This window comes from Corvus brachyrhynchos, unplaced genomic scaffold, assembly GCF_000691975.1.
Source record: "Corvus brachyrhynchos isolate BGI_N302 unplaced genomic scaffold, ASM69197v1 scaffold87, whole genome shotgun sequence".
NCBI lineage: Eukaryota > Metazoa > Chordata > Aves > Passeriformes > Corvidae > Corvus > Corvus brachyrhynchos.
Window position 1 is genome coordinate 6,120,456 of NW_008239767.1, and position 21,297 is coordinate 6,141,752.

Consider the following 21,297-nt stretch of genomic DNA (forward strand, 5'->3'; position numbering starts at 1 on the left):
TTTTTCTTTTAAAATATTTCTTCCTTATACTTAATGTAGTTTTAATTTATTTCAATAAAATACAAAAACATAGACAAATCAACTTTTCCAAAGAAAGATGAAGAAATAAAAAAGAGTGAGAGAAAGTAAGGGAAGATATATTTAAAATAACACAAGGTGTGTAGCCTGTAGAATTGGTAGCATTACCAAAAAGTGAAATACTACTACAGGGGCTGGGAAAAGAAGGAGAATGTTAGAAACTGATTAGTTGCTTCATATTTGCATAAGGTAAAGGAAACAAAGAAACAATCTGTGAAATATCACTCTTTGTGGTTTTTTATGTTTTCTGCTGAAACTGTGATATAGAAACAGCTTTGGGCTAAATCCTGCTATTCTGGGGAGTAGCTTTTAAGGTAATGTTGAGAATCTCGTAGAACCAAACAGAGAAAAATCTTTTCCACAGATTCTTCCTCTGTCTTTGATAGGTTATCTACGCATCCTTGTGGATCTACTGAAGTAATAACTGTAACATCAGACATCTCATTAATGCTTTCTACAAAACCAGCTATAGCGGTGCTGTGTACCACCATCTCACCTGTGGAGAGGTGAGGTCTACCCTCACAAGCCACACAATGGCCTCTATTGACAGTGGTGTCCTCACCTGGTGTGCAAACCTTACCAGAACACAAGAAATCTCCTTTTATAGTCTTAGCGTAGAATCATATTCAGTCTGTACAGGATGAAGTCTCTTGCGTGGAAATATATGAAAGTCCTACTCTAAGGACTGCTCTAGTGAACCAGAACCTCAGCCACCTGCTGGGCAGGTGTCACTGCAACCATTTACAGGCTGAAGTTATGTGCTGTGTCCTGGCTGGCAATGGATTGAAGACCTTAGTGTGAACATAAGAGGCATTCAAGAAGAGCTGGTCTGTTACAGACATATCATTAATGGCTATTCACCTTAAGACACAAAGAGAAGAGACAGGAAAGGAAGTAAACTAAACACTCAGAAATGCAAATTGAGCAATGGCAGATAGTGGAAGCAATACAGAGGAGTTCATATCATGGACTGACAAGCTATGAAAAAAAGCACTCCAATATAATATAAAGATATTTGACTAGAACTTTGATGAAAACAAGGGGAAGCAGGATTATGCTGAGCCTTACTGGAAAGGGCAAACGTATCTGGTAGTTGAGGGCTTGAAGGATTGTGTGAAATTTATTATGGAATGTTGAAAGGGGGCTGCGAGGATGTGCAAAAATTGTAATAGTGTTCAGAGGAAGGGCCATATGCTGGGGAAAGGGGAGCAGGGTGTGTAGTTGGAGTGGATCCCGGAGGAACAAATGTGAAAAAAAGAGAGGAGAGGGGACAGAGAAGATAGTCTGTGTGAGTGTGTGGACATATTTTCTGGGAAACTTTAACAAGCTGGATTAGCCTGAAAGTTGAAGACCAGCTTCTGTAGAGACCAAAGGTGTGAGATCTGGAGGCCAAAAATGTCAAATCCATGCTAAAATTTAGAGATCATCCAGAAATGACAGCAACCTTGTGAATCAAGATTGTTGTCCTTGTGAGTTTTAACCTCTGTTGTCGGGAAATGAGGAGCAAGATGAGGTTTTCTGTGTTGCTCTCCATTGTGTCACTGCTGATTGTATTAATGGGGCTGCCAGTAAAGACCTTGCTCTTCAACTTGTCTTATTGTATGTACTTATATTCTGTGTGTGTGCATTTTGCATCTTTGGTACATGCACGAAGCCCTGCCACTGGCTGGATCTGGAAAAGGGGCACGGGAAATAGAAGTCCCAGGGCCTTCACTGAAGCTGACTTGTCTCACCACTTAGTGCTGATGTGAGGGAGTGTACTCTCTTTGCTTTCAGTCTTTAACACCCCAGTGAAGTACACCTGGCTATGTTCTGTCAATAGAGTGAGTGAGGGAGTCAGGAAATGGTTGTATCTCTCAGCCAGACTAGACGTTTGTCTTCTCTCAAATCCACTTGAGGCTAGCTGGTTGAAGCTTTGAAAAAGTCCCTGAATAAGTGTGGCGAACCTTTGTTTTCAGTTTCCATTTTCACATAACCACTTTCCTCTCGTACCATAAACATAAGGTAATAGAAAGAGTTGTAAACACCTTCACTTTTCCACTACAAATGGTTTATATGTCTTTGTTTTTACACTTTTGACAGTGGCCACTGTCATGAAGATAACAGTAACCTAATCAAGTGCACATTTTGATCAGAACATTCTGTCCAGGGAAGGAACTCTTACTGGTCTCCCGAGAAACAGTCCCCAAGTTTGCGTGTCCACCCCTCCAAAAACTGCTGTGTTGTCCACGTCAGACCTTTTTGGCTCTTTTCTATGTCTGTCTGGGACACCTTCTCATGTTCCTGTCTCTGTTTTGTGATGTGGTTCTCAGAAGATTGTGCCTCTTGTGGTTTTTAAAATATATTGTATGGGAGGAACCCTCCTTCTTCCCTCCCTGGCAATGAATCTTAAGCTATCAAAAAACTGGGTAATGGGGCATAGAGTATAATACATCCCCAGGGAAAGGAACACAGAAATAATCTTACACCTTTATAGGTGACTGGATGATGACATAGATCCTGTGACTGGATCTACATATGGTTCCAATCATAAATATCCTAGAATTTGCTTTATTTATTTTTTGAGTGCTTTGTGCTTGTCTATAGGCTATAGTAATTTTTTGCACCTAATACTAAATACCCCATTATACTTGCAATGTTTAAGATGTCAAATTATAATGGTGTAACAGATTGTATGACACGGAAATGTTTGACCTTTACATAGGAGCCACTTAAAGTGTTCATTGTTTGAAAACAAATTAATATGAATGCTGAAGTGTAGGAGAAATGAGATTAAACAATTAAGTCCAAAGATGATAGTAGTTTATTTTTTGCTTGGCTGAGCTATTCTGTTGCCACTAGTTGCTGGCACGCAGGTTGTTGAAGTTTTTTCCTATCTTAAGGGATATTAATTACAAAAAAAGAGTGTATAGACCTGCAGTTTCTACAAAAACCTTTAATCTCTACTGTGGGAGTATATTCTATTATAAATGCACGCACACAACATTCACTGACATTAAAAGGAGTTATTGGCACTCGCTCAGTGGAGAGTAGGTGACATGGTTGCTGAATCAGTTACTCAGTATCTTTCAAATGCAAGATATTTTGTTAAAACATTCTTTAAAGGGAAGAGTTAAGAATGCAGAAGAGAAAATAGTATTTTTATTCAAAGGAAGTTTGACATTTATCTAGTGTTGATTTCTTATCTGGACATACTGAATATACTACCACAGATGATATTTCAAAAGAATGTAAAATCACAAAGTACTCGTTTATATGCCCCATGAAAACCTGTGGATGTTGCAGATTTTCTGAGTTTTAAGGATAAAATAGGGTTTATGTCCTAATGTGTAGGAAATTGATAGTCACAGTGGTTTGAAGAGCAATGACTTCCCTGATAATAATGATAAACAGAATGAGGACTTGATGGATGTACCTAAGCTAGTGGAGGTTAAGGATGGTGCTTCTAAAAGATTTGATTTCATAGTGATAAATTGAAGATGACCTGAAAAGATGAAGTAGAAATCCCATTAGCATTTTCAGAACCTCCCTTCCACAGAAGAATTAGATCAAGGGGTGCATTGGCTACTTTTTTACTCCCAAAATAACAGATTGTCTTGTGTATTGTCCAACGGCATCCACTCCTGATGCAGTTGATTAGGTCCCCCTCAGAGTAAACTACAAGGACAATTTTCTATGATGTGGTGGTTGAGCCTCTAACAGTGAAGATTAACTTTTGTTGGCAGGACTAGACAGAAGAACCTCTGAGTATATACCCTGACACAGGTTTGGGGTTGGGCTGCAGTGTGCTGCTGGGTTCATTGGAGGAGAGATGCTCCTTCTTTGAAAGCAAAGTAGTAACTTAAAGGACCATAATAAAAGGAAAAATCACGTTGGCTCCCCCCAGCTGCATGACACCATACAGCCAGATATCAGAGGCCACAGGATAACAGAAAGAAGAGAGGAAAAGCAACACAACAACATTTATTTTGGGACTTTCTGTAAGAAGATGGTAGAGAAAATTAATATATTCCTGGCAAATTGTTCATTGTTCTAAAATGTTTATCATATTCAAAGTGCCATTTGAAATACAGCCCTTGGTGGCAGTTAATATTTGTTACTACTTTGGGAAGAAAATATCACATCCATTGATAATTTGAAACCAATTTTTCCAGACAGAATGTCCATGCTGAAAAAAGCAATAAGTCATCTAGTGCACTGCGGCAACATTCTGGAGAAATCAAAGATCTTGCAGACCCATAAGAATGAAAGGCCCTTTTGACCTTATCCTCTCACTGTATATTGAACTAATAGGTGGATAGGGAAGCTTACATTACCTGTGCCTGTATTGGGACTGGTTTTTAGTTGCTGCAGCTGTCAGTATGACCTTTTTGTTGAATTAAATTAGCTTAAACCCCCCGTTTTTCAAAGACTAGCTTGCCTTCATACATTATTTGCATGAACACAAAGGTGATTTTTGCATCTTAAATTATAACGGCTAATTTTTAACACAATTAATTTTAACAAAAGTTAGGAGAATAGGTCAGAACAAAGAAAGGACAGGTTAGAGAATATTAAATAACTTAGATGTAGCCAAGATGTCAGGATGTGATGAAATTAACTAAGCCAGAGCTATCTTTGAGCCATTATTAATTATGTTCAAGTATTCTAGGGCAGTCCTACAAGACTGCAGAAGGGCAAACACACTACTATTTTATTTTAAAAAATGGGTGGTGAAATTAGAAGAAAAGTAAAAATGTTGAGTTGTAGACAAGTCAGTCTAACTATGGAACCATGAACTTATGATAGCATTTTTATGATATATTTTTAAACAACCATTTTATGCCCAGAGAAGGGAGGCCTGATTTTGCTAAGAACGAATTTGCTCAAACCCTGCCACGTTAATTCCTGAAGAGGACAACTGTGAAACATATGATGGAGACATATGTAGTATATTAGCAACATTTTTCACACGGCCAAAATATTTTAATATTAGAAGAAAGAAAATGTAGTCCAGAAGGAATTAGTAAAACGATTAGTTACTGAAATAGGACAGAATCTTCTTTGTAGGAGGCTGCTTCAATGTGATGCTGTCCAGTACTTTTGTTTACTGACTAGGTCAGCAAAGTAGGCAGTATAATCCTTGTGGATCACAAACAATTGCATTTAGACAAAGACTGTATAAAGTAGGGACTTTTAAGGATGGAAATTAAATTGGAGATGGTCCTAATGAAAAGAGTACACCCAAAGTACATCAAAGGGAATTAACTGAAGACCGGTGTGAGGCAATGCAGTTAAGAGACATAATTCTATTGCAAAATTGCAAAATTACCCTGCAGAAATGTACAGTGCAATGAAATACATAGGCATGATGTTAGACCTTGTTTCAAAAATAGATAGGCTTCATGTGTGTATTTATTTACCAAAGTGTAATATATAACACATAGAAGGTAATTTTTACATTTCCCCTAGTACTTAGTCAGTTCTATTTTCTGTTCTACTTTGGGCACTTATTTTGAGAGATAATAATGTCAGTAAAACAGGAGCTCTTAAAAGCTCCCTCCAACACCCAGACAAAACCCAAACATCAGAATGAGCAGAGACTTAGAAAATATGGTCTCCTGCAGAGAGAAAAATGGCTTCAAATAGATTGGAAGTGACAAAAAATCCAGGAATGGCCTGTTGCTGTATGCCAGTAATCTCCCAAGCACTGGGTTCTATGCTGAAGGTAGGAAACCTCCCAGCTTGTCCTTGAAAACAGGGTAAATTTGGTTTTGATCCTACTGCAGACTAAATTGATGAACAAAGTCACTTCCTGAGTTTTTCAGTCCTGTTGTACTTTCTGTGACCACATATTATCCATGTGTGTACAGCTGCAAAATGATAGAAAATATGACATTGAAATATGACATTTTAAATTGGAATATGCTATTTTGTCTTTCAATTCAGTTACCAGTTACAACTTATGCGTATCATTGTACCACATAAATTTTGGACTTCTCACAAACATATTTCTAATTATCCCAAAAGACCATGTATCAGCAATATTTTCATGAGGTTTGTTGTCTATGGAATAAGATTAAACTGAACAAAAGCGTTTTTCATTCAAAAAGACTACATCGCTGCCACTGGAATTGACTGTGTGACTGGCTTTGTTGGTTTTTAGTCAGGCAAGGTATAATGGCCAGATTTATTCAACTTGATCATTTCTCTCTATATCTCCACTTAAATATTCAATATTTTCTTAATTCTTTCAACACATGAAAATTAGTAAAAAGTAGGAGTTGGATATCTTTTTGTTACCTTTCAGAATGTCTGTAGCAGAGAAATTTATAAGTCATTGAGTGACACTAATTTTATAAACATCGAAGACTTTTCATCAGTTATGTAGATTTTAGAAGGAAAACCATAAAAATTGTCACTGATTTGGAGAAGACAAATGCAGTTACAGAAAGCCTTGTTGAACTGACGTCTTCTGAAAATGGTGCCAAATACAGGAATGAGTATCCATATTCAAACCATGAACTTTTAGATAATTCTCATAACTGGTCATCAGAGACACTGAGTTCATTAAAGCAAATGCTTATGGGAGGAAAAAAAAAAGGCAGCTGCTAATTCCATGCATTTGCATATCTCCAGGTGCTGCAAGGAGTTGACACAGGTAGCTGACATTAAAGGTTCAGTTAGACTGCTGTGTTTGTAGAGACAGAAACTGCAGTGATATTATAACCACTAATTTTTGTTATGATTTTATCTAAGTTTTTCTTGCTCCTTTCTGTAAACAAGAAGCACAGTTATACCCGGGCATTCTCCTTGGAAGTCCTGGGGACAGGGATAGCTGAAAAATTACCTTGTTATAGAACAATTCTAGAAATTCAGATTTAGATTTTCATTTTTCATGTTAGCTTTCAAACTAACAAAGGGATAAATATTTGTTTTAGCTTTTAATTAACACTGACATAACCCCATCAGTGAACGATGCAAATGTTACCAAATGCCACTGCATGAATGAATATGATAGAATAACATAGCAGTGTAAAGTATATTCATTGCCAGCTGAAATTTGTTTTCCATTTAAACAATGCTAAAATGAACTTTTCATAGATACAAATGCAATCAAACCGTGAACGTTGCAAATGTTTTCAGTGTAGAGTAAATGGCAGGAAAGCTCAAATGGAAGTTGAGGTATATAATTCCACTCTGAAAATGCAGTGCCACAAAATTTAGATTACTAGTCGGAAACTAATTCTAAATCCCATAATAAATAATCCATACTTTAACCATATTAGAAATAATGTTTGGGGAAAAAAATCCCTCCCCCAAACCTTACAACTATAAATTTCTTACATAATTTGCTTTTATAGCAACTTTGTGGGAGGAAAGATAACTAAATAAAGCCACTGAAATATTCATAAGAAATATATTGAAACTACAGGAACATATAATATTGACTTTCAAGAATCTTGAGTTACTCTTTTATCTTTATCACTGTAAGTGGAAAAAAAGAATCATACATGTTATTTATAGACACATTTACTCAGGTAAATGTTCTGTATTCAGAAAACATTGCAGGCTCTATTGCTGACAAAACATCATTGGTGTGTATTTAGCCAATGCAGCAGATACAATTTGGGTAGGATAATACACCATATTTTATTGGGATAACAGGAAATGTTTCCCATTCTTATGGAATAAGCAGCTAGCCCATTCCTGAGGGAAATGCAGCTCCTCATGCATTATTTCACAAAAAGTGGTCAAAGTATTAGCCAAAATACCGTCTGTATTTTGGCATTTTCATGTTATCAGATAACAACATAGGATTGTGTCTTTACGGTATCCTTGACTCCTAAGTAATTATCAGTCTCAGCCCCCTATATTGTACATGCGATTTTTATAGCTACTTTACATCTCTAAAGGTTAAGGAGTATACAAACTTTCCAGGAAACCAAGTGGAAATGCCTTTTGTAGCCTGTAACACTTTGAAAAGAATTATCAATAACTCTTATTCTGGATGTCTGCACAAATTTATTGCCTTACAAATACAAATTCTTCATAGCCTTCATTTCCATTTCTATTTTAGGTTAGACCCAGAAAATTCCTCCACAAAAGGCAACTCAAGGTCACAATCCTCCAAGGATATTTTCATCAAATCAATCCTTCATAAAGCTTGAAATGTATAAAAGCATTATTGAGCAAATAAGAGGCAGCATCTCTTTTAACAATTACTTGGCTTCATAATGAAATTGTGCAAACTTGTCTCCTTTAACTCACTCTAACAAATTCATGCCTGCCAGAGTGGAATTTTTCTTTATTTAATTTTGCTAATTTCTCTTGAACAAACAGGGAAAGCAGACGTGGTGGAAGGCGAATGGATAGACAATGCAATAGGCAAACCCCAAAAGGCTGAGGGTAAAAAACAAATAAACTGAAATTGCCAAATAAGTGCCTATAAGTTTTGCATTAGAAGATTACAAAAAAAAAAAAAAAAAGCTAGCAGCCTAACTCTCCAAGCCCAAAGTGAGCAGCTCATAAAAGCATTAACACAGAGGCATATGGGATACACAAAAAGTACAGTATTCCAGAGACATCAACACCAGATGTGTTTGTCTAATAGCTCAAGCAATTAAGATGTGAAGCAGTCTTTTAGCCTCCTTAGTGTTGCTTCCATCTTCATGTTGCTTTGCCTTAATCTGGTTCCCTGGGGTCAATGCCTCCAGCGAAGCTGACAGCTGGGCATTTCTGGGTATATTCTCTTTCCTCATGGCCAAAGCAGCTTATCAGAGCAACTTCCCAGTTCTCAATCTGTGCATAATTAATCATAAAAAGATGAAGTGCCCTTCCATCTTGAGTATTAAATAAATCTGGAATTAACATCTTGTGGGCGTTTATTCTGAGTCACGGAACAAAAGCTTAAGGTTGGATTGTGAAAAAGTAGCTGTCTTTTAACTGATTCTGGCCTCCTGTTTTCCGATTGGCATTATTACTTACCTTGTAATACCCTGTTATTCAGTTCAATGACATGCTTTCCTGGCACTGCAGCTCCAGCCACTCTGAGGAGAACTCAGAGGAGAAATCAGACAACCAGCGGTTGCGGTCAGCACCCCGAGTTTAGCATGTAACTTTCAGTCATGGTGAGAACCCATAATTCCCTTGTTCTGTCTTTTGCATGTTTTCCCTGATTGGTTAATGTTTTCCCCTCCCTGTTTTATGTATGAAGTCATATATATTCATTTCCCTTGATTAAGATGCATCAGTTCTAGAAAGTTCTTTGTTCCTCGACGCCCCATTGGATCCTTCCCTAAGTCTCTCCTCTGTGTTGTTCCTATTGTTTCCCTTGCTGTAAACTCCACCTACCTGTCCCTATCCCATTGGCTGAGATCCCTTTCCCCACCTGTTCTGTACCCAGTATATAAGACCCCTGGATCCTCCTACCAATTTGTGTCTTTGTCCCTGCCTTTTCACTGGAATAAGCCTGTGTGGAACACATATGGAGAGTCCTCTCTCTTTACTTCTTCGCCTGTGTGCCTGCCTGACAGCGACAGGAAGGTACAGCCCCTTTGGGTGAGGAGCTCTGCCCCTTTTTCATTGTGTGTTGGGCACTGAGTGCCGCCTTCCAGAGGGGTTTCAGTATTGGCCTCCGGGCTTCTTTGTGTTGGCATGTGAGGGGTAAAACCCCCTTCTGCCAGCTCACTGCTGCTGCAAAACCCATCACAATGCTTGTTGTGTACTTTAATTTATACACCACCAATTTCAATACTTTGCCTTTCTTCTGATTTTTGAGATTGCAATTTCCCCTGTCCCCCTCCCTGGACCATGAAAACCAATGTTTCATAACGGCAAATGCTCAGACTAATTCTGGGTAGTAAATGGACATATGTAATACAGCACTGGTGTGCTTAGGAGGAGGTGAGTGCACAGCCTTTACATATGTACTCAGCATCTGAGTGTGCCGGCTGTTCCTCAGGCACAATGGAGATGCAAGAGAAGAGAACAATTATGAATGCGGGGGCTCCTGAGAGGAGGAGAAGACCTCCTATGTACTAGGGGTTCTGTCTCTACCATTCTAATCAATTTACATCTGAGAGCAAGTTACCATGGGTGACATAAGCTATTCCTTTCTCCAGTCAAGGCAAGAAGCACTGAAAAGCACACTACTCTCTGAAGCCTTTTGCTGGTTTGTAAGCAGGATGTCTCTGAGAACTTGATAATCCCCCAGTCTTCATCTTTGACTGAACAGAGCCAAAATTTAGCACTTGGCAAGAATGTATTGGCATATGCTAAAGACCTTGGTGTTCCCCTTCGCTCAGGAAGATGTCTTAGTCCTCTGGGGATAAAATGTAATTTTATTTGAACAAAGATAAAACCTTCACTTATCTCACTTTGTCCACACTGTTACTTAGAAGTTTGTTTTCATGCTTCTTTATTTCTAATGAGTTTTAGATTTTTCTCTAGAATCACGTTTCTAAGCCCCTTTTGCCCTGCTACATGTTCCTTTGTCCTCTGATACCTTATTTTGATGGATCATGTATGCATTTGGAAGTCCTATCCTAAAAACTGCGTTGCATGTTGTAGTGGAAATGTCTACTTTTTGTAAATTAATATTTTTTTGACATATCTGACAAACAGATTGCATAGTTTTATTAGCTATCTCTCTGTAACTCCTCTGCATATTTGAGAAATTTAATGAATTCTGTTGAAGCAGCCTCCCCTGAGTGTTTCCCTTTATTTTGTAAGACTAGAGTAAAGACCAGCCTTGACATCTTGTTAATCTACAAACCCCCCAGACACTTCCCAGTTGCAAGAGCTGCTGATGGAGAAGTTATCTAATGTTATTATCAAGAGAGTAATATTTATTATTTTGGAAATCTTCAACAGCAGCATAGATGATATCCCCATCTGCCAACTGAATCTTTTACAAAGGTTTCCTTCAGTCTCACTCACACATTCCTGTATAGCTTTATTTATTTTAGTGCATGAACAAGACATGCCACTGCAGTTTTTTCTCACAGTAACAATGAATTTGTTAATCAGAAGAGAAAATTCCTGAACAATGGAGGAAAAACTCCCATAGGTATATAGGGAGACACCATGGACCTCAATGTCATGAAAAATAAGAAAAAACATCAAATTTATTACATTCAGACTAAAAACATATTTTGCTTATTTTTCATGCAGACATTCCTCACAAGAGCTAATTTCAAAGGACCTTTAGGTAGCAGAGATTGTATATAGCTGAGAACTGATGACCTTTATTCACTGAAAGTGAAGGCTCTATGTCCATTCACCGCTTGTGATGCAGGATGGAGTCACCTGGATCACCTGAATATCTCAGGCAGCCGTTAATCATGGCTTCAGGCATTTGTCTTGATTATTTTGGACCAATACCTCAGCAATAAAAAGCAGGACAATAAAGAGCATGAGATGGCATTAAATTTCAGATATTTTAAATCTTAGGAATATTTTAAAATTTAAACAAATTCCCTAATGCTTAACCAAAATGTTATTGATTTCTTATTTTTTTTATCCTAACTAGAAATATACCCCAGATATTTCTCATTGTAGAGAACAGCATTATTTAATTCCAGCTCTAGAAAAAAATAAAGAGAAATGGCTATCACTTTTTTAGTGTTTTAACTCCTATGTTAAAGGATTGTGAATAGTGAAACCCAGAAAGGGGAGTAAATGGAAGCACTGGTGTGAAGCTGTGTATCTACATTTCATTCAAAGGAGGTATTCCTGATTACATGACTTTGACATGTGGACCACTATCTAGAAAATGCTCAAAATGCAGTGCACATTTCCTTATACCCAGGAATTCCTTATCAGTTTGGCAATAATGCAATATTAATATGAAGTGATGCTGGTTGCACTTTGCACTGTGCAGTGCTATTACAACTTCACAATAATATTTGCACAAAAATTAAACTGGATTTCATTTTACAGGAAGGAATATTTTATAGATGTGTGTCTGAATGCATGTCTAAGCAAAGCACAATATGGGACTTAAGTTTGTTTGTTTTGCACAAATTAAAATCAAAGCAAACAAACTCGTGTTACTGGAATAGGTTTAGATTGTAGTCTGATCAGGCTACAGAAAATTTCAGCTGAGAATATTGCACCTGCCAACTGCTTTTCATATCAGGGAATTAATCAAGCTGACTGTTCAGAGAGTTTTTGAGGATGTTCATTATTTCAGCTATTAATTTTTAAAAGCAGCAAATGTTGCAAGTCAACAGCATCCATAAAAATTGATTTATTGTGCAATTTGCCTCATGGTACTGGAAGGAAAGGGAAGGGCTTGCGTATCTACTACTGCCCCTCTCAATTTTGTAAGGCATACAATGCATATGAGTATATAACTTTTAAAGGAAAATTATGTAGCTAAAAATAATAAAACCCTTTTTGCATTGTTTTTTACCAGTGTGGATGGGTAACATTTGAATGCTTGAAAGAACTGCAGAATTTAACATTAAAGAGAATGAGAAGTAAAAGAAATTGCACAGAGAAACAGTCAGAGAGGGGAATCTAAAACCAGTGAGGTCTCACTGTAAGACTGAGTCATCAATATAGTTGTCTATGCTTCAGTCTCAGTGAAATCTATTAAGTGCCATTCTTTTATAATGTGTATTTGGTGTATTTGCTTGTGTGTCCCATAAAAAGATGTTTTACCTCATTTAGGCAAACAGTTAGAGAGAAGGTTCTGTTAAACACCTGACTTAATGAGACTTCTTGCTGCAGACTAAAGTCTGTTCTTGTTGGAGGGGAAAGATACCTCAAATTTAGAAATGTGAGCTTATCAAACACACTAATTCACAGCATCTGAAGTATCTGAAATAAGGCCTTTATGATGCTAAACATGGTTTATAGTTGGTGCAATGCAGTTACCTGGTACAAAAGTACATCTTGTGAGAAATTTCAGTCTCTTGTATGTCACACCTTCTATGGAGTAGTGGCTAAATTCCTGGTCCTGCTGTGATTTTTTAGAATTCAATTAGGGCTAGGATTCAACCTCTGCTTCTTTAGGTGAGGTAGTACAGCCTTGACTTGAGGGCTTTGTTATTTGCATATCGATGGTAAGAGTGACAGACAGTGAAGATCTCTTCTGTTATTTTATACAAATTAGATTCACTTTGGGGACCTCTCTCTTCCCTGAACAGCAGATATAACATGCTAAGTCCATGCTCCTGTAACACTGATCTCCTTGGAGAGTGCTGCACTTGACCCACTTGTGCTAGGGTCCAAATGGGGAAAAAAAATGAAAATACAAACTAGCAAAGCCCAATGTCCAGCTGTTCCAATAGATAAATCCTAAGAGCTTTAGAGGGGAATACAGACTTGTAGTAGAACACAGACCTTTAAAACATTATACATAATTCATAAGGGAGACATAATTTTCCTGAAAATCTTGATCATCTGGGTAGAGGACATCACACAGTGAATGAAAATGAAAATATTACTAAAGAAATTGTAGATCTTCTCAGTCCTTTACGATTATATAACTGGATCCGAGCATCAAAGATCTACACTGACATGAGGAGAAGGAAAGACCATATAACATTTTTATAGTGTTTGTCTGCTTGATAGCTTTGCTCAGGAAAATATTAACTTACTTTAGCCTTTCATATTTGAAGTATAGTTCAGATTATGAAATGAATAACATTTCATTTGCTCTGACTGGAGAAATCTGGAGTGTAGGGACCACTATTTGTTTTATAAATCCTTTTTATATTACATATCTAAATATTCCACAGATAAAGAAGAGATGAGAGATCACTCACATATACTATTTAAAAAGAAAAGACAGTGTGGGATGTTATTTCCTGGGCAGTTTTACAGGAGAGAGACATAAAGCAAGTAGGTCTTTTATGCACACATTTCCCACACAACATTTTTACTTCCCATTAACTTTTTATTAATAATGTAAAGTCCCTAAAAAACCCAGAGAGCTTAGGCTGTGTTACAAGACCTTTACAGAACCACTGATGTGTCTTAGCTTCTTCAGGCTTTCATACAACCCTTGGGTGGGCATTCAGTGACACCAAAATACACCTATAGGGGGCTTGTGGATTAAGTAATAAGTGGCCAGTCTCCTGTTGGGACGTTGCTCTTATCATTATCATCTTGATCCTCAAAAATATTCAAGCTGGTAATGATTTTATGCTACCTACTGTGTAAGATTTCAGCTTCAGTGTAACATTTAATAAAGCATTATCTGTGAGGTTCAGTGGGGCTGTATTGATAAGAGTTGCCTTTAGAAGACTTTGTGAGGCTGAGCAGTGGTGGCTGCGTAACACAAACACAGAAAATAATGAAATAAAAACAAACTACATGATATGCAGAGATAAATGTTCACTCTAACTAATGAAGAAAAATAACAGCAAAAGGAAAAATATTGCAGAAACAGAATGCAAACAAATAAAGCAATAGCAAAGAAGAAAGACAAATAACAAGAGCAAACTAAGAAATGAATAACAAATAATAAAACAATAACAAATAACGAAAAATAACAAACTAGACTCCAGAAGTAATCAAAGTGAGAAGGAAAGGAAAAGAGTGTATTATACAAAAAGCAGATTAGTGCTACATGCTCTTGGGATCAACAACTCAAATTCCTTGCATAGGCAAAAATGGGTTAGGGAATAGTTTTGTCAGAGCTTTGCACATCACAATGCACTAATTGTTCATCAAGACAGACCTCAGAATGGCTAACATGTGGATTAGCATGCAGATTCATGGAAGGAGTGTGATATGGGAACGCACATAAGCTGCTTGTGCTTGCCTCAACATTTACTCAAAAATGTATGGAAATAGTTCAAGAAATCCAATAGCCTTTAGATCAGGAATAGATGAAACGTACACATGAATGAACAAATGGAAACAATGTATTCATTTAGGGTGTTTTGTTGGTTTCTTTACCTTTTGCTGTGAAAGTGATGTCTGTTTAGCAGTGGTCAGGAAAAAAGATGAAGGAAATTTCCACTTGTAAATACCATTTCACTGAAATGGAAATAGTTTTTAGGGGTATTCACATCCAATTGATATTTTGTTCTGGCAAAAGACAAAGCCTGCTTTTTGACATTCTTAGAACAAGATGGCTTAATTTCTCCTTTGAAATGACTAATACTCTATTTGATTATTACATGTATCCACTGTATTTTGAGATAATTCAAAATCATATTACAAGAATAATTTAATGAAAATTAAATGTTTTGATTGATCCAAACCAATTTCCAGTTATTCACTTCACTATTTTCTTTCTCAAAGCAATATCTCTGTCCCAACTTGAAATTAAGAAAAATTTGAAAACTCAATATGCTGCATTAAATACTCATCATCTACATGTAACTCCTATTATTGTGCAGCCTTTAACAATGGCATCTGTAGAGAATAAGCTGTTTAGGAAAAACACCTGGAAAAACATTATGTTTCTTCCACACTTTTTGACCTTGAGGATATGACAAGAGCACACAGAGAAAGGGCAATCTCAGAGGGAGGCAGGCAGGGGAGAAAGCAGCTCATGAGCAAGACAATGTAGCTTTCCAACTGCAAAGAAGCTGTGCACTCTGCTACTGAAGAAGTACAGGAGAGGGAGAAATATCAGCATTAGACCCATCTCCCACTAACCCAGTGGCCAGGGCACTCTTGACAGCTGTCTCAGTTCTCATGCCATCCAGAGAGCCAAAACCAGGTCTCATCTGCAAGGGGAGGCATCATGTGCATGCCACTGGAATGGGCACTGCACGTGTGCCAGAGCTGGTGGTCTCAAAGGGGGACTCATGATCCCCTTTGTGCTCCATCAGTTTAAACAAACCTTCTCCTTCACTAGCCACACTGAAATATTCCTTACCTTCTCCCCCAGCTTCCACACCTGGAGGTCCAAGCTATCTGGCACATGATAGCAATGTGCCCACTTCATGCCACAAATTCCTGTCCTTCAGTTATTGCTGTGACGGAAAGGTTATCTCAGAGAGAAAATACTCCAGCTGAAATTTTATTACACTGTTTTGTTTTCTGTGTTTGAAATGGTGTCTTGTCTTCACAAAACTTACTCTTTTAAGTCATTGGATTTTAATGACATGAAAAAGCACTGAGCCAGCTGTCACCATATTACAAATGTGACTTTGAGAGCAAAACCAATGAGAGTTTGAATCCACCAGGACTAGAGTTATTGCAGAAAAGGTCTAAGGTCTTCTTTCTACACCGCTGACTGTGGAGGCTTTATCAGGTTGTAGACAAATATTTTTAAAGCAGTGAGGAAGGCTATAATATTGAAATTATCAAGTAAATTCTGTTTAGATGACCCTAACCAGCCCCAAAGAGAAACCTCTTCCTCCTTACTCTCCACCCTCACAGACACTGGCAGCTTTCTTTTCTGCCTTAAAATGTGGCAAGCTGTTTATAGCCCTGAATAAAGCAAACCAGCCAGGTAGCTAAGGGCATACTGACAGCGAAGCACTCTATTCACCTGGATTGACTGCAAATAAAGAGCACCCCAAAAATGGCTCACTTGGTTTCTGCCTGACCTGAATAACACCAGATTCTGGGGAGTAACCTGACGCTCACCAGCATTATGCCAGTATTGCTGCCTGAGGTCAAAACTCCATTTTGTCAAGGTCTGCACTGTTCTAGAGGGATTTGTCAATGAGAGTATTACTGTCTCAGGTGTCTTTGATCTGTGCTCAAAAGCTCAAATGGCCAGGATTTCAAAGGACAAAGATTCTTGTCTGTGTTTTTAGCAGAACCTATAACTTCTCATTTAGAAAAACACAATAATATTTAAGTATCTTTACTGAACTCTCTTACACTTTCTTTTGTTTTACAGAATTGGATGACAATGTATTGAGGTCAAACGCTGTTATGTTAACATATTTTGTGCTGAACCAGGATACTAAAAATCCAGGACACGCATAGGTCTAACTCTTTCAATTTCATCACCTTAATTCAAAGCTGAATTCAGCAGGGAACTCATTTTATGATAACTAGTATCATTATAACATAAACTGAAGTTGAAATAAATGTTGGTATGCAGTATAAAAAAGTAAGAGTTCATGCTGGCTTGGGGTTTAGGAGTTCAACGTGGGAACAGACATATTTTATGAATGATTAAAACATCATAATCTTTTATCTTTCTTCACTATTGGGATTTATAATCTGTTTTACTGTAGTTTAGACTTTACACTGATACAACAGTGATGATCACAGATACTATGAATTTTTCTAAATTACTTCTCTGTATATCGTATTTCTGTATAATCTGATCTATAACTGTTAAATCAGCCCTAGAGAAGCCTATGTTGTTGGCAGGGGTATCATATAATCATCCTGAAACCAAGGAGGAAAAGATTATTGGAATATGTGTAACAGCTGGATCAGTAAATCAGGTCCAGTCTGGTATATACCATGTTCAAAGTAACCAGTGAATGCTATAAGTAGTGTGTATTTCAGAGCAGCTCTAGTGGAGAGAAGATGCTGACCTTAAACCAGGATATAAGTCTCAGGCAACTACACTGAGTTTAGTGGACTTGGATTCACAGATACAGGTCTGAGACAATTTGATTCGCATGGTATTTCTAACTTCAGGAACAGGGCACAGAACATTAAAACAGCCTCTGTCTCTTTTATCTTTAGGGGAAATTTGTGCAATGCTGGGTAGGACTGACAGCGTGCACTCCAATTTACCCTCTCCGTAGGGTCTGGAGGGTTACCCTTAAGCCACTTGCATGGCCACTCTTTGGTGGGTGAACCTTCATGCTCTGTTTAAAGTTTGTTTTGGATTTGAGTCAATAGGAAAGGAATGTAAGTTCACTTTGGGTCTGAGTCAATAGGAGAAGAATCTATCAGAGTGCTGGAAGGAGAAAATGTGTTCAATGATAGTTAAATTCATATGGAATTTAGGGGTAGTTTTGGACTTCAAATTCTGCCCAAACCTCAGCTTGTATTAAACATATTTAAATTGTTTTGATTGTCATCTGCTTGATATTTTGAAAATATTTAACCTTTGTTTTTTCCTAAATTGAATCAGAACCAAATTACATGGGGGATTTGAGAAACATTAAAACTGGGGGAAAGTCGAATCTGAAATTAATGTGCTGCTTTACATTATTTTCCTCTCTTTTTTCGTGGCTCTGCCTGCATTAGAACCAATTCTGTGCCTTATTCAATTAATGTCTTCATGACAGCACTCAGAAGTGAAAAGAGTTAAAAACTCACAGGGGAGCTCTAATGGTAATGTGTCCTGAGAGATATTCATTTGGCCCCAGCTGTCCATTTTATTCTAAGTGCTAAATGCTTTAATATACATAGACTATCATTTACATAGCAAGTAGCTATGCGAGATGAATTATTTATTTTGTGACAAATACCTAATACCCAATGTACTGTCAAATACAAAGAACTTCCTTATTTGACCCCTGTGTGTAAATTTGCATTATAGAATTCATTATCTTAGTACATAAGTCACATTGAAGTTATGTGCAGATATCTGTCAGTGGAGCTGCAGATTACGGCAGCTTTGATTTAATGGCACTGTTTGCTGTTATGTCGTACTTGTACAGCAAGAAACCTGATTTTTCAGCTTTGTGCCACAGAAGCTGCTCATATATGTAACAGCTGCACTTCTAATGTAAAAAAAAAAAAAAGGTAGATGCAGTAGAAAACCAACTCAAATTATGATGAAAATATGAAAATCAGTAGTTTGTATGTGAGAGAAATTGCCCCAGGATTTCTTATGCCTGAATGAAGACAAATCAGGACTTAAATCTTCTAAAATCAAGAAAATAATATTTGCTCTGTTCTTCCCAGGCAATAGGTGACCTGATCTTATGCAGCCAGCTTCATGTTTACATTCCAAAAATGTTATAGAAGTCAGCTTGAATAAGAAATTGTATCATATCTGATTTGTTGCTCTTATACTGCATACCACTCTGTTAATTCTCACATTAATCTTTGATTCTCTATCATTGGAATCCAAATCCTTACTCACTATTTATTCTAACCATTTAGATAGCCATATTGCACTAATGATCATAGAATGTCACAGAGTAGTTAGACCTATCTCAGGGTAAATATTGTACTGCTCACCTTAGTAACTCTGCCAAATTTGATGTTTGTTATCATGTCCTTATGACAGTTATCAGGGTAGTCCTCAGTGTTTGTTGTAGTTGAGATAAAAGAAAGTATGAGTTCAGAAACGTATATACTCTGAAATTGCATGGGTATACTTCAAAAGATTCTGAGGTATGACTTAATCTGTGTGCAGATCACAGAAAATTGAGATGTTTATTTACATAATTTGTAACCATAAATCAAGGTTAAAGGTTTCACAGAAACAGTCCATCTTACACTCTTTTGTATGCTTAGCCTTTTTTTTTTTTGACATTTGACATAACTTGTGGAAAGAAAGAGTAAATAAAATATTTCTAAAACTTGAAAGAGATTTTGCCTGAGATGAAGTCAGAACAGGAAGGTCAGGTCAATTTTTATTGAATCAGTCCAGTTTCCCATCTTCTACTGAGATGCAATTTCTGAAGCTGGTGCCTTCAAGGCTGACTCATTTTAGCAGTTCTGCGGAGAGGGAGTTTAGAGTACCCGAGAATTTTCATTCTGTAGGTTAGAAAGTTGGTACAGTCACAGACTGAACTCAGCCAGAAGGAGTTTATGCCTGCTAAGTGAACTGAAAATTAGTGTTGACCCTGAAAAAGCTCTTCTATAGCTAAAGAATTTGTTTATCTGCACTTTGGCACTTCTTGGATCATGAAAACCTTTGAAACACAATAGGCCAATTAAAGACCTGGTGTGAATGGGCTCAATGCCACTGAAACCAGCAGACTTGCGCCCACTCACACCAGGTTTGAATCTGGCACATTGCCTTTGTCAATGGCAAAACAATGTTTTCAAGAAATTTCCTGGCAGAAGCTATGCTGCATGGAAAATGCATTCATTTAATATGTTTATTTGCATAACAGATCTGAGCTTCGGCAGAGTTTATTATTCATTATGAAATGTCATTCCCCTCCCAGCCAGCAATGAGTTGTACATCAGAAAGGGTAGCCAGAGACATTCAGGAATCAAGAAACATTCTTCTGGTGTTTTTTTTTTTTTTTTTTTTTTTTTTTTAATTATAGTATTCCCCCTGCTTCTTTCCCCATGATGAAATAACTGGAATGCTGGGCTAAAACCTTCAAAAATAAAAGTTCAGGAACAGATAAATATGAAATCCTATTCAGACACCTACCTGGTTTTAAGTAGTGTTATCTGGTCTCTGGCTCTCCAGGTGATGCTATGTTTGATTCTGAAACACTCTGAAAGAAATTAATGGGACCTCATCTTTTAATAAGGTAGAGATCTAAATATGGATTTATGTGGTTAACTTCAGGCTTTTCTTTTCAAAACTCTTGCTGTAGATTATCAGAAAGACTCATCATTCAACTGAAATATTCCAGAAGAAAGCTTCCATCTGCTGTAGGAGATGGAAGATAGTGTATTTCTGTTGCGAGGAAGTTTAATATCCTTTACTACCCTATATAAAATTCTGGGTATTTGGTACCATGGTGTTAAATGGTGAAGCTCGAGCTGTCAGATAATATATATGGACAGATTTCTGAAAGCCCTTAAGGTTAGTGCTATAGCCTTTGCTTCAGGTATGATACAGGGAAATTGAATGACTCAAATGTGTAAAGAAAGAGTTCCGTAGTGTTATGTATCCATTTTATCTTGTATTTACATGAATAATTAAAGTTACAATGCAATAAAATTTTTAGTTTTTATTTTGACCACTCTTGGATGGTCCCTTAATTTAAGGGATATAAAAGAAAAGAAGGTATTTTTGAGAGCTAGAGGCTGACTGCTTAAAGGAGACAATATATCTCCCTGGTGTCTTGCCCTTAGGGGGCAGAAAGTCCCTAGAAAGGTCCATGACTAGTGTGTCCCTTTCCTACTCCAACTAAGTTTTTTGGAACTGCTTATATGAAGGTTTTGTAAAAGTAGCATGTGAGCAGGGTGGTACAAATAGGACTTTTCAGGGAGAAGTTTGAGAAGTGTAGGTTAACTGGAGTTAACATGCAGGTGAGTATGACAGTACATGAATTATAAACAGAAAGCCAGACTCCTAATCTTTTACCTGCAGTTGCAAGGGCCATCTGAGAATGCCTCAAAACATGCCTTTCATTGAGAAGCTGTGTGAACTCTGGTGTTAAGAGTCAAAGGGACATTGCTGTAGGTGTATTGAAAGTTTTCGTCTTA